This window comes from Protopterus annectens, chromosome 13.part0 (assembly GCF_019279795.1).
Source record: "Protopterus annectens isolate FY-2018-M chromosome 13.part0, PAN1.0, whole genome shotgun sequence".
Taxonomy (NCBI): domain Eukaryota; kingdom Metazoa; phylum Chordata; order Ceratodontiformes; family Protopteridae; genus Protopterus; species Protopterus annectens.
The window spans coordinates 161,920,782-161,933,850 of record NC_056747.1 but is presented as its reverse complement, the minus strand read 5'-3'; the positions used below and the strand labels follow the sequence as shown (position 1 = coordinate 161,933,850).

The 13,069-nt window shown below is 37.2% G+C and overlaps 2 protein-coding genes across 4 annotated transcripts in view; both read right to left on the bottom strand.

The window, feature by feature from the left end:
- SAC3D1 (SAC3 domain containing 1) overlaps positions 1 to 7,131 on the bottom strand; it is a 91,945-nt gene extending 84,814 nt beyond the window's left edge. The window contains exon 1 of one of the 3 annotated variants that reach the window (XM_044090744.1): positions 7,006 to 7,131. The gene's annotated coding sequence lies outside the window, so the exon portion shown is untranslated. The other 2 variants (XM_044090742.1, XM_044090743.1) reach the window with 2 other exon arrangements.
- The window catches only part of LOC122787852 (C3 and PZP-like alpha-2-macroglobulin domain-containing protein 8), a 116,897-nt gene that overhangs the window by 21,365 nt on the left and 82,463 nt on the right, over positions 1 to 13,069 (bottom strand). The window lies entirely within an intron of this gene.

Sequence of the window (13,069 nt, the reverse complement as noted above, 5' to 3'; positions counted from 1 at the left end):
TGCTATACTAATTATTCCTTTAATAGCAGCTTCTGTTCTAGATTTCTTTTAAAAACTACCAGTGTTGGTCTTTCTTTTAGGATTCCCCCTATTTCTTTCTCTTTGCATATACTCCAATATCAATCCTTGATAGGGAAGGCTCTAACCTGTAGTCCAAATAAATTACTGGTGTCTTCAAATTCTATTACCTTTCCCTCTGTAGTTATTTGCTCCAAATACCTTTGTTCCTTTGCCAGTTTTCTCCAATAAATTGCAGCCTCTCTCGAATACAACCCTAACTGCAGTTATCCCTATAGGCAGGATCTCCTTATCTCATTCCAGAGTTGGCTTAGTACTTGGAACATTCTGTACGATTGTTACAGTGACCTTCTTGTCTAGTCTGGTGAGGGAGACATCTGTGTGTCTCACTATATAGAGTCACCTATGACCAATGCATTTGATATGTTTTGCTTTACGGGCTTATTTGTTGAGACACGGGTGTGTATTGATGTGTACTGGTTTCTTTTTTCTTAGTGATGAGTGTGGGTAGTGTGCATTTGGGAGGTCTCTATTCTTTTAGCAAGCTTTTATACAGAGTACCTGCACAAATGTGGGTTTGTGTGAGAGGTGAAGAGTGTGTGCTGAAAACCTGTTTTCTCCCTCAAAACCTAGACAGCAAACTGATACCAATTCCACATTGTATCTATACGTATCACATAGTGCGAGTTTGCTTTAGGAGTAAATGGTTGTCAGTATATATGACACAGTTGCCTCATTGCCTTTAGATGCCCATATCAATCAAGCTGGCAGGAGAAATGATGGGAAACTGCCTGTCCATTACGGCAGGATTTTTCTGAATGCTACATATAGGAAGGAAGTGGGCTAGCTGGTCTTAGTCGCAAACAGCAAAAATAAAGCAGTAATTCAATTTAACACAGTTATCAAAGTGCAATGCTGGCTTACAATACACTTATTTTTCTTTTTTTTTTTTTTCAGTGGATACCTTGGAATTCAGTGCAGATGCACTCCAGAACTCTGGCTAAAGTTGCCAAATGTTGAGCAACTCCAGTAAACTGAGCACAAACCTGCACAAATGCAAGGCTTATATACAGGCAAATTTAAAATGTTTTAAGACAACTACCAATAGGAAAGCCCCAACTTGGGCCTTTTTTCAGCAGTCCCCAACTCAGATGGATTCCAAACTACACACCTCTGCCACAAGGGTGCAGGGAGGCCCTCAATGTAAAATGGCTGGTTTAAGAGCGCAGTAATACCAAACATTCTAGATTCAGCAGGTTTGAATCTAGCCTATGCTATACGTAAGGAAAGGAAACAATTTCTACATGGGAAGGAGTAAAGGAAAGAGTCACTTAAAGGTCAAAGTGAGAGCGTTCAGTAGTATACTGTTAAATGACCTGCAGTGGTATCACTCTGCACAAACTGGCAGCTTCGAGAAGCTGTGAACAATGGAAAACTATGGAGAGCGTTTCCTATACAGGATTTTAAACTGGAGAGGTTTGCTTATATGAAAATGCAGGGAACAGTGTTTACACAATGCACAAACAAAAGGCTTTTATACCAGCAGGATGAACTACGTTTATAAAAGTTACACCCTCAGACCAATCAGATAAAAACACAATAAGCTATCAACAAGTAGTTGCCACCTTGGATGGGTTGAATTTAGCTCTCTGTTCCCACCAGAGTGGGAAAGAACACTCTCAAAGTAAAACAAACTGGCTTTCAGCTAAAGTACAGTAACAAATGTTACACAGCAGAAGAATTTCTGCAGTATCAGGAATCCCTGGAAATAAGTTCACTAACCTGAAAATTTTCACAAACACAAACTTTGCAAACTCAGAAATATTTTGTCATACTCTGGAAAACATAGAACAACTTTTTCAGTATCCGTGGAAGTTATGAAATATCAGACTACTGTTAAAACAACGTAAGACCAGTACAGTAACAGAGTTTCATTAAAAAGTGCAAGCTGACAACAGTGAAACTTAACCAAATAAATAAATGTGGCACAGAAATGTTAAATATCACTGAAACAGTTACAGCAAGTGCAAAAAATATATAAGCTCTGTAGGTCCAGATAGTTTTAGAAACAAAGTCTTGCTGTCACAGGTTCCAAGCCAGGCACAAGAAAGCTCTGAATAAATTTTAGAAGTAATCGCAGGTGCCACATGCTTTTGGATGCTGTCAAGAATAGTTTTTACCAACAAATGCTTGGATGTGGCCAAATACATTTACTAACAAAAGTATGAAATGAAATAAAGATATCAGTAGTTGCCAATGACAGCTATGGACTGGTTTTGAAGCAGCTACAACAACTTATCCAACAAAAATTATAAACATGAGCAACAAAAATGATTAGAAACAAAACAGCAGCAGCATGTAAGGCAGTACACGAGTTAGGATGAGCGAAGAGTTCCTTATGAATAAGCAGCAGCAGCCTGAAACTCAGCGAAGTTTAGAGCAAAGATACACTACTAGCAGCAATGATGTGAATTATGTGACAGACGAAATGAATGCCAGACAAATGTTTTGTTTTAGCATGCTAACTGTTGTATCTATACTGCAACCCAAGTTGTTATGCGGAGTACAGCATAGTCAAATGCAGCACCGACAAACAGAAAAAAAAAAGTGACTTACACAAAACACATATGTAGTGAAAAAAATTATGAAGCTGAAACATGGAACTGGATTAAATAAAAAGTACTCACTAAAGTCCTTGGTACAGGTACCAAGGGCAAATTCAGCTGGAGTTGGTCAGTCCAGTACCAATGCATAGCAAAAAATGCAACACAGCACAGTTCAACTGAATAATCAGCAGGTCCTGCAATGTGGCACAATTTAAAAGCTGTACTAAGTCACAATCAATGAGAAAATATCAGCAAATTAAGCCTGTAGCAAGCAGACTGCTCATAACAGACAAATATCCTGATGGAAAATGTAGATCCAAAAATTAGATTTGTTCTTACAGCAAAATGAAGGGCTGTAAAGCCCGTTAATGTACAGTGTGTCACATACTTGCATGATGAACTTGGGTGGGGGTGATTTTTTTTTTTTTTTTTACAAATCTGAGTTATGAGAGAGAAAATAGAGCCATGATCAGCAGTAACAAGTAGCTAGCAGACCTGACACCTTGCACCTTACACAAACTGTCCAGATTTTCACCTCATAATTTTGGTCTGCTCCACATAAAATGTGTTTTTCTGGCAAATCAGTGGGATGATGTGAGGACTGAAGTTAAATAATGACATGCATTTGAGTTTCAGACTGCAAATCCTTCAGAAAATTTATGTCAACACAAATCCTGTTACTCTAGCAACGTTCTATGTTTATAAGAGCAATATTTAAAATTTGTCCCTTTTTTTGGGTCTTTGTCCCCCATTTTGTCAGGCTTTGTCCAGATTTCTCACACTAAGAGGTTGAGAGGTACGTCTTGCGAATATAAGTAGCACCACATACAAGTGCCCAATGCACAGAAACTTTTAGATGAAGTTATGCTTACAACAAATACTTCATATAACCAACTGTGAACTGAGAAACACAATCTGCCACAAATCTCTAAACCACTCTTTATGAAGCTACAAGGTTCCAATGCAAGTAGTGATACTTCTGCTACAGAATTTTACTGAAGCCCTAAGTTTGGCAAGGTAATAGGATTCATTAGCACAAAACAGACTTGTTTCTGATATACGAAATGGGAAGCAGATTGCTGCAAGAAGTAGATTTAACATTAAAAGAAAATCCCACCTTCTCCTAAAGTTCATCTCACCCTTCAGCTTGATTTACATACGATAAACTGAATAATAAACCAATTTGGTTTTCCTGTCCCAACTTACAGTTTTGGAGTGATTGACTGGCCCCAAAACATGAGACTAGATAAGAAAACAAGGATGCTTCATGCTTACCAAATGATTTATAAAAATCAGTGTACGCCAAAATTATATATTCTCCGTTCTGAAGGAGGGATGTGCCTTCTTGAAATTGATTATATGTATAGATCTGCTGACCTCATAAGACCCAAACGTAGTGAAAGTTTTGAAACATGAGGAGTATAAATCTAAGACAACTTCTCTGCTTAGTCTTGCAGAAGAATATTGGCATCAAACTGGAATGGAAATCAAACCAGAAGTAGATAAAAAAAAAATCATGCAGCAACTGAATGTGCCAAGAAAACAAAAAGAAAGAATATAGTTGAATAAAGTTGAGATCCCTCATCAAATCCTCTAAAGCTAGGCATGAAAACAGAACTGCAGCAGATAGCAAAGACAACCACAAGGCCTTCTATAGTTATGCAAGGAATCTCCACGGCAATACCCAGATTTACTCTGAGCTACTGCACAATGGAACCTCCTATACTGAGCCAACAGATATTACCAGTATACTGGCCAACAGATTCAGTGCCAAGTTTACCCCCCCCCCCCCAAAGGACCAATCACAATACCAGTAGATTGCCAGGCACCCAGTATTACTTTAAAACAGCACTGTCCAAGGCTAAGAATAAAGCTTCTATGTGACCTGACAATTTCCCTGGTTGTGTTCTACATGACATACAAAGTGAACTACCACCTCACCTGTGCGCCTTGTTCAATCACAGCCTCACCTCAGGCTTTGCCCCTGCCGAATGGCGCACTGCTACAGTCATCCCTCTCCACAAAGGTGGACGAACTACAGACCCTGGGAACTATCGCCACATTAGCCCGACTAGTCTGATATGCAAGGCTATGGAACGCATCATCATGGACCTAATAAACAAGGATATAGGGAATCTCCAAACTCTGGATCCCACACAGTCTGGTTTTGTGAAAGGTAGATCATGCCTGCTCAACTTGGTCTACTTCTTTGAGTCAGTCACCAGAGCTGTGGATGAAGGCAAGGTGATTCATACAGTCTACCTTGATCTGGCCAAGGCTTTTGATACCATCCCCCCACTCAGGAATCACAGAAAAACTCACTAAGCTTAGCATCAACTCCTACATCACTACGTGGGTTGCAAACTGGCTCACAGATAGAACCCACAGTGTTAAAGTAGCTGACTCCAAGTCAGACTGCCGATTATTCACGAGTGGAGTCCCACAGGGTTCGGTCCTGGGTCTTCTCTTCCCTGAAGTCCAGGCCAACACGAAGGGACTCTGGCTGACAAAATCCACAGATAATTGCAAGTTGGGAGCTATCATCTCCTCAAGTGATGTTGATATCCTACAGAATGCCCTCACAGTGACCGAATGGCGTCAGAACCATGGCCTTAAGCTCAGTGTTAAAAAATGTGTCGTCATTCCTTTTGGGGAAAAACCCAGTTCCCACGAATTACTACGCTAATGGTAGTCCACTGAACACAGAAGGTGCTATAAGAGATCTAGGAATACAAGTTGACAGCAAGCTGTCTTTGGATCACAACATTGCCACTATGGTCAGAAAGTCCTTCTATGTGGCACATCTCATAACTAAAGGTTTTGCGTCCAGGAAGAAAGAGGTCGTCTCCTTCTGCTCTTCCCTCATTACGCCAATCATCGAGTACAATGCCCCATTTGGCATGTACCTCACTAGACACCTGCAACAAATGCAGAGCCCACAAATGTACCTCACAAAGAGGATCCTAGGCCTTAAACACTTGTCCTATATGGACAAACACAAAACACTCCAACTATTCTCTGTCTCATACCACCTACTTAGAGGGGATCTCTGCTTGACTTACAAAGCCATATCTGAGAAATGCTACAACTAAAGAAATCCCAATCACTCCACACCACACACTGCAGAGACAGCAAACTCATTACCACAATTAACATACTGGAGGGACAGGTTCATAACCCCAAGACTGCCCATGCTACAGAACAGACTCTCATACATGTCAAGCAGAGCACATCGCTGACCCTTTTCAAGAGAAATCTTGATGACTGCATGGGAAACAGAAAATTCACCCCGGGGATAACATCAGTGGCTCTACTCAACAGAGGCACTGGAAAATAAGGTTGGGTATGGCTAGGCTTGTAAAGGTCCCAGGGCCATTAGCCTAGTACACAGCTATGAACCTATGAATCCTAATATGCTGTACAAATACCAATGTATACAGCTCCTTCTGATCAAACATATGCTCCTACTGTTTGATCAAAATGCTCCTAAGTAATATAGGGTCCTCGTCTAAAATAAATTTACATACTCTTCATCCCCACATATACAAGTGGCTTTAACCTTGTTAATAATAAATGATGGAACAATCAAACACATAAAGCATTTAAAATATGTAAGGTGATTAAGAAGGCGGTTAATTATAGCCACGAAAATAAAGGTTTGTCATATTAATATCTTCATTGGTTGTTGGCACGGAGGGTTAAGTCTGTGAAATGTAATAACTGCAATAGAGGATAGGACTCCTTCAGCTCTCATTTGCCTACTGTATGGCCTTGAGAAAGCCATTCAACTAGAAATTGCTCTCGGGTCGCCCCTGAAAAACGACTGTGCACCCAATGGGCCTACTAGCTTAACAAATTATTAATTACCATTATTATCCTCATTCAAGTAAAGGCTTCTATTACAATATTCCTGGCAAACTGTCCAGAATCAAGCCATTGGGAAGGAAGAATACGCATCCTAAGGAACAATGCTACAATATGCGTTCCAACACTGTCACCCCCCCCCCAAAAAAAAAAACATAACTTCCGAGAAAAAACAAACTGAAGTAAGCCACACTATAACAAGCGTAAAGAGTGCAATAAACTCACTAACATAACGTATTCATAAAATTAACGATGACTCTCAAATGCTAAAATGTATTAACACACTACCACTATCCTCTTTTTATACCTTTATGATGAAATAAGGACCACTAGCACATTAGGACTCCGCAGAAAGCAAAATACTCAGTTGACAGCATAACATATGAAACATTACAGCGGCGTACCATCAAAATAAAATATAAAACTACAACATAAAGAAAAAACTTTTGTGAAAAACTCATCAATCACTACTATAGTAATACACAACCAAATACTAAAAACTGTAATTTGAACAAACCTACAAAGTAAGGCTGTAAAACACATCTGGCGGAAACTCTATGGTCATCAAGCAGGGGTTTGCAAGCATGCTGTCGGTTGATTGGGTAACCTGATAAGTACTTCCGGGTTTGTCTCCCAAAGAGTCGGCGGGTATTTCTTATTTTGTTTACATTAGTTGACTTAGTTTGGAGAAATACAAATGGCATCTAAAAAGGATGAAAATGCCAGCAATACTTTTTCTAAACATTCAATAGCGTGAGTTTTTTTTTTCTAAGTAGTAAATGTACTTATAACATTTGATGCGAGAAAAACTTTTTGAGCATCTTTCACATACAAGTGTCATTTGTTTCTCACATAAATCTCTAAAGTGATCTTTACGGTGCGGGAGTAAACCTGAATTGCAGTAATGACAGGGTCAAGTTATTTACAGTCTACATAATGTATTCAGCCTGGTAGTGGCAGACAGTGGCTCATTTTGGCGAAATACAGTATTAGTATTCGGGTACAACATGTTTTGCATATTGTTTCTTGTCTGTAGAATATGCCAATGTACGTGCCTTTACAATATCTTTCAAATTCTTGTTTTAAAAGGTCTGGATAAATTTAAAAAAATAATCGAGGGCGAGAGATCATGATCAGGGACAGTTTTAAATATCGCAGTAATTCACATAAAAAGTTGATAGATCAGCACGTTTTGCATAAACATGCACTTTCTGAACAATAAAAAGTATTAAATTCGTAACGTCTGGTACTACTGACTGTAATCCCAGTGATTTACTAGAAAACCAAACTTTTATTAGAGCAAAAACATGAGACAAATCGGGAGTAATTAAGGGATATGCTTATTACTGCACAAACAACATCTGTCGTGTCGTGTGGGAGTTAACACATTCAATGTCTATGAATGTGAGTTGTGCTGATACTTTTTAATGTGTATTTCTATTGTTTGAGTGGACAATAACCATCATGGAATTGACTATATTCTATTTTTCATTAAATGTTTAATACACCATGTTGCTGTATATGGTTACCATAGACTGTATTATTAATTTGTTTTAATTCTCTAAATTTAGAATCAGTGGATTATTTTAGTTTTTCGTGTTTCATTTTTAAGGCTATACTTCTATCTTCTATACATTTTATCATAATCATCTTTCATATCCTTAATGATTATACTAGAAATGATAATACTGTAAAGTACTTACCTTTTTAAGTCATTAATATATTCCGACTTTCCCAATTAGAAGAAATCTAACTTGTATTTCGCTATTATTTTATTTTACATTTGTTAACACTGGTCCAAGGTCCCTTTACAGTACAGATATTCACAGTAAGTTGTCGCAGTACATAACTGGAATAAAACAAGGACAAGACATTACATTGAACTTATTTTAACATTCTGATTCTGTCGTGTTTTCAAACAGTCGGTTATTGCATAAATTATATTTTGCATCCTTTCCGATTCAGTGAATTAAAATCAAAACATAAAACCTAGGACAAGTAATTTAAGGTACATATTAAAGTACAGTTATCAAAACCGTAACTGTAAATTAGCATTTACATAAAATAGGAGATCTTATCCTCCTAGCTAGTATTAAGGGAAGGGCAGTACAGCATTTAGATACATTCTGGGATGTGGCAGAGTGTTAGAGGAAGGAAAGGTTAATAGCGCAGAAAGACATTTAAATTAATATGATGGGTGGAATGGGAAAGGGAAGTGTGATGGGGGTAAGAAAAAGGTGCAACCATAACAGAAGGGGAGAATGGATAAATGTGATAAGGTAAAAGAGTAAGCTCATTAATCACAGTATCTTGAAAATATGTATTTCCTTAATCTGATATTCCTTTTAATGATTGTTGAGCATTTGCTTTGAAATATACTTTGTAAATAATCATTCTCAACTGTTTTTCTTTTGACTTGTCAAAAAATGTGTTTCTCTCCTTGTTTTGGAGCTTTTTCTCCTGGGCCTCCGCTGAAAATGGACATTTCAGTTCCCAGACAGATTTTCCTGGTAAACCAAACTAATAAATAAACATTATAGCATAATTATTTATTTATTTGTCTTGGTTTACTGGGAAAGTCCGACTGGATAATACCCATTTTCAGTGGAGGCCTGGGGAGAAAAGCTCCATTTGCTTACATTGCATTATACTAAGTTCCAGTTAAACACAGATTAGCTACATTTTTATTTACATTTATACACAAACAGTAGTAACATTTATACATTCTAAGATTTTACAGAGGTAGAAGTTACTAAAAAGAAAGCCCACAGGCAATTTAGTGGATTATACAGGCAGCAGTTGTATATAAAAATTGTTTTGTCATTTCAGTGAGAGATTGAGGAGAGTATTTGGAAAGTGTTGTACTACGAACACAAAGTAGGATATGATATCTAATGAAGACCTGGGAGTCAGGTTAAGTGTTACAGACCATAGGAGGTAAAGTAACACACCAGTTGAATATTACTCTATTGTTATTTATAGGATTATTTTGTGAGTGTCATAGTATATGGCAACATTTTGTTTTAAATTATGTATCGGTCTTTAAATAATTTCCTTAATGAGGGCGTTAATATTTGTTTATTTTATTTTGTTTACATTTTTGTTACTGGGGAAAGGGCACGGATCATAAAATGACCAATGCAGGTTCAGCCTGGATTACAGTCAGAAAGTAATGACAAAACATCAAGGAACCATAACACAATATAACAGTTTCAGCTTCATTACTTTTGTACCCTGAAAAGATCTGAAACTGTCTTAATATGTTCCACAGCACTGTAATGTCCCTTTCTGGTTTTGTCAGGTATAAAATAATGTCATCTGCAAATGTAGCCAGCTTTTCTTGACTACCTCACCAGTTATATCCTTGAATTTCTGAGTCCCTATTTTCTTTGCCATTGGTTCTAAGTATGATACAAATAACAAAGGGTAGAGAGGACACCCCTGCCTGGTTCATCTGATTAAGCAGAAATTATCAGACAGGACCCCGCCAACTTTAATTTTCGCCTCTAATCCTTCATATAGCCTCCTAATCAACCTTATAATTTTATCAGGGGAATGCAAATGCTTCCATTGCTCTGCTCATACAGTCCCAGCTTACTCTGTCAAATGCTTTCCCTATATCAAGACCCACCAAAACATTGGTATTTTCTTGCATTCTGCTTCCCTTTGGATCATTGTTGTCAAATGTTTGCCTCCCCTGCACAAAACCACTTTGCTCCATATCTAGTAATTGTGTCATTGCTTTTGCCATTCTTTTAGTCATTATAGACATAAACACTTTATAATCAAGGTTTAGTATTGAAATGGGCCTATATGAAGCTGGATCTGATGTTTAGGTGTTACAGCTACCACCAGTTTCTTCCAGGAAGTAGGTGCTTCTCCTCGTCTTAAAATACTGTTAAACAAAACCTTCCAGTTCTTTCAGTATTAACCCTCATAGTTTCCAAACTTCTACAGGAATACCATTTATTCCTGGGGCCATTCCTGTAGATTGGTTATACAGTCACCATTTTTATCTCATCTACCCTTATCCCAACTGTTAGTAATTGAGCCTCCTCTCCCTCTAAACATGCCTAATTAATTCTTCCATAAACATTTCCATTTGTACCTTTTCTTGATTACCATATTTCTCTGATTTGTACAGACTTTCATAGAATTTCCTAAACATTTCTAATACTTCTATAGGATCCTTTGTTATCTTCCTTATTATAGGCTCCCTAAGCTTGGTGACAGCCCTTTCTACACCCCAAGCCATAGTGCTAAATGTTTTTGTGCTCTAGAGTCCTTATCAAAAAACATTTGCTTTATAACAATCTTTCTAAACTCATGCATATTATCGAGGTAAACACTTATTTTCTGTTTAGCATTTTGAAGTCGGTCCTCTTCTTGTTCTGTGAGATTCCCCATTTTGTAATGCTTTAACATTTGTCATTTCCTCTAAATAATTCTTGTTACTTCTTAACTATATTTTCCCCCTATTTTTAAACTCCATTTTTAATGTTTTCCCACTCCCTAGCTATATTTTCAGAAGACATTTCTATCTTCTCTAATAGCGCCTGAATAATTTCCACTACCCATTCTTTAAATTCTTCTCTTTTCAACAGATAGGTGGAAAAGTGCCAATGTCTCATTTTTATTTCATTAACCTGTGTTTTTATTTTAGTTATTACTGGTGCATGATCTGAAATAGTTATTGGGTGCATATCAAGACCTTCATGTAAGTGCACATGTTCCTGTGAAATGAAAATTCCTTGTGGAAGTTGTAATATTTGCCATGTATTAGTTGAAGATAATGTTTTTATTCATCCATGAACAGTGAAGTGCTTTGAATTCAAAGTTAGTGCTACTTGAACTACTAAAAAAGTTATATATTTAGCGGTCTGTTTACTTTGTAATTCATTCTATGTTGGAATGACAAATCGTTCTCTAAGAGAACGTGTTGGAGAACATTTAGCAGCTATAAGAAACAGAGATGCAGAAAGAAGTGCTCTAGCAAAACATATAATTGAATATGATGATACTCATATTTTTAGTTTTAGAGCTATAGAATGTATACAGCAAAGTTTATGGTCAGGAGATCTAAAGACCCTGACAGAGCAGTGTGAACATAGATGACACTATGTACATATTCAGATATTGAAGTTTTACCCTTCTAACTTGTTACTAGATTAAGCTAGTGGCCTTAACCCAGTAATTCTCCTAAGCAAGAATGAGAAAAAGCGCACACATTTTTCTTTTGTCATGCTCTTTTTAACCAAATTTTCTTTTTTATTATATTGCAATGCCAACATTTCTAAAAGCTGAACAAGGAGAAATAAAGAAGGAAAAAATGAAGCAGAAAGAAAAAAAAAACAGGAGCACCTATTTACACTAGTACCCCCATTATACTTAAAATAACTGAAAACAATTTACTTTGTAATATGCAAAGAAAGTCACACACCATTTTAATAGTACTTATAAGAAAAAAAATGTTTTACTTGCACTTAAGTTCCTCATCGTCCCCTCTCCTGAGGATTTTTCTAAACATTAATGACATAACTAATAATAAGTAAATAATAATCAGTTGTAAGACATATGCTTTAGAGTCCCATATAAGTTTAACAAAGTCCAACATTTCCATATTTTCTTGTTCTGTCTTGTTTCACAAATATAATTATTGCGTTGTAATCCCACATTTGTCATTTTCCAAGTTACTGATTTTATTTTCCAACGTTAATGACATGAAGTAGGGCATACGTTTTAGAGTCCCATACAAGTTTAACAAAGTCCAAGAAAATCCAATATTTCCAGATTTTCTTGTTCTAGTCCTGTTCATCTCCTTCTCCCAAACCCTGTCTCAACTTCATTTCCAACATACTTTCGATTCTTCCAGTACACTCTTGTGTGTTTTTTTCCCCTCTCTCAAGCATTATATTCTTAAGAGATGTGCATTTGGAACACTGGAAAAGGTTTCACTAGCACAGTCTCTCTGGGATCTTTATTACCAGAAGAACAAGACACAGACTCTCTTGTTTCACAGCTCAGTTTTTGGTAGACAAACTTTTTTTTCTTCCTTAGCATGTATTTCATGAAAAAATGACTTTGTTCCTACAGGGAAAGATATTTTCAAGATAGCTGGGTACAACAGTTTGAATTTCACACCTGCTTCTCGACATTCTTTGAATAATGAAACTGAAAAACTGGTGAAAAGATGGACAATGACCAACAGAATTCCAATGCAAACATTTATCCCATCTAAAACTTGATAATATATATATCTAATCATATATACATATATATGTGTGTGTGTGTGTGTGTGTGTGTGTGTGTGTGTGTGCGCGCGCGCGCGCGCGTCCCCTTCAGTTGATCAAACTTTTAAAAGTCGAAGCGCATATGGCTGTGACTATATGATCGCACTTTTAAAAGTTTCAGCGGTCTGAATGGAGATTGCCGTACCATGCGGAATGGGAGGATTTCCCTTTATTGCAATGTAGTGCGATCTCAGAGTTGGTATATTTAAGTAACTGGGGTGGGGTGGGTGGTGCAGGGTTGCCCCCCCCACTACAAACATTTATTTATTTATTTTTAACTGTTTGAACTTT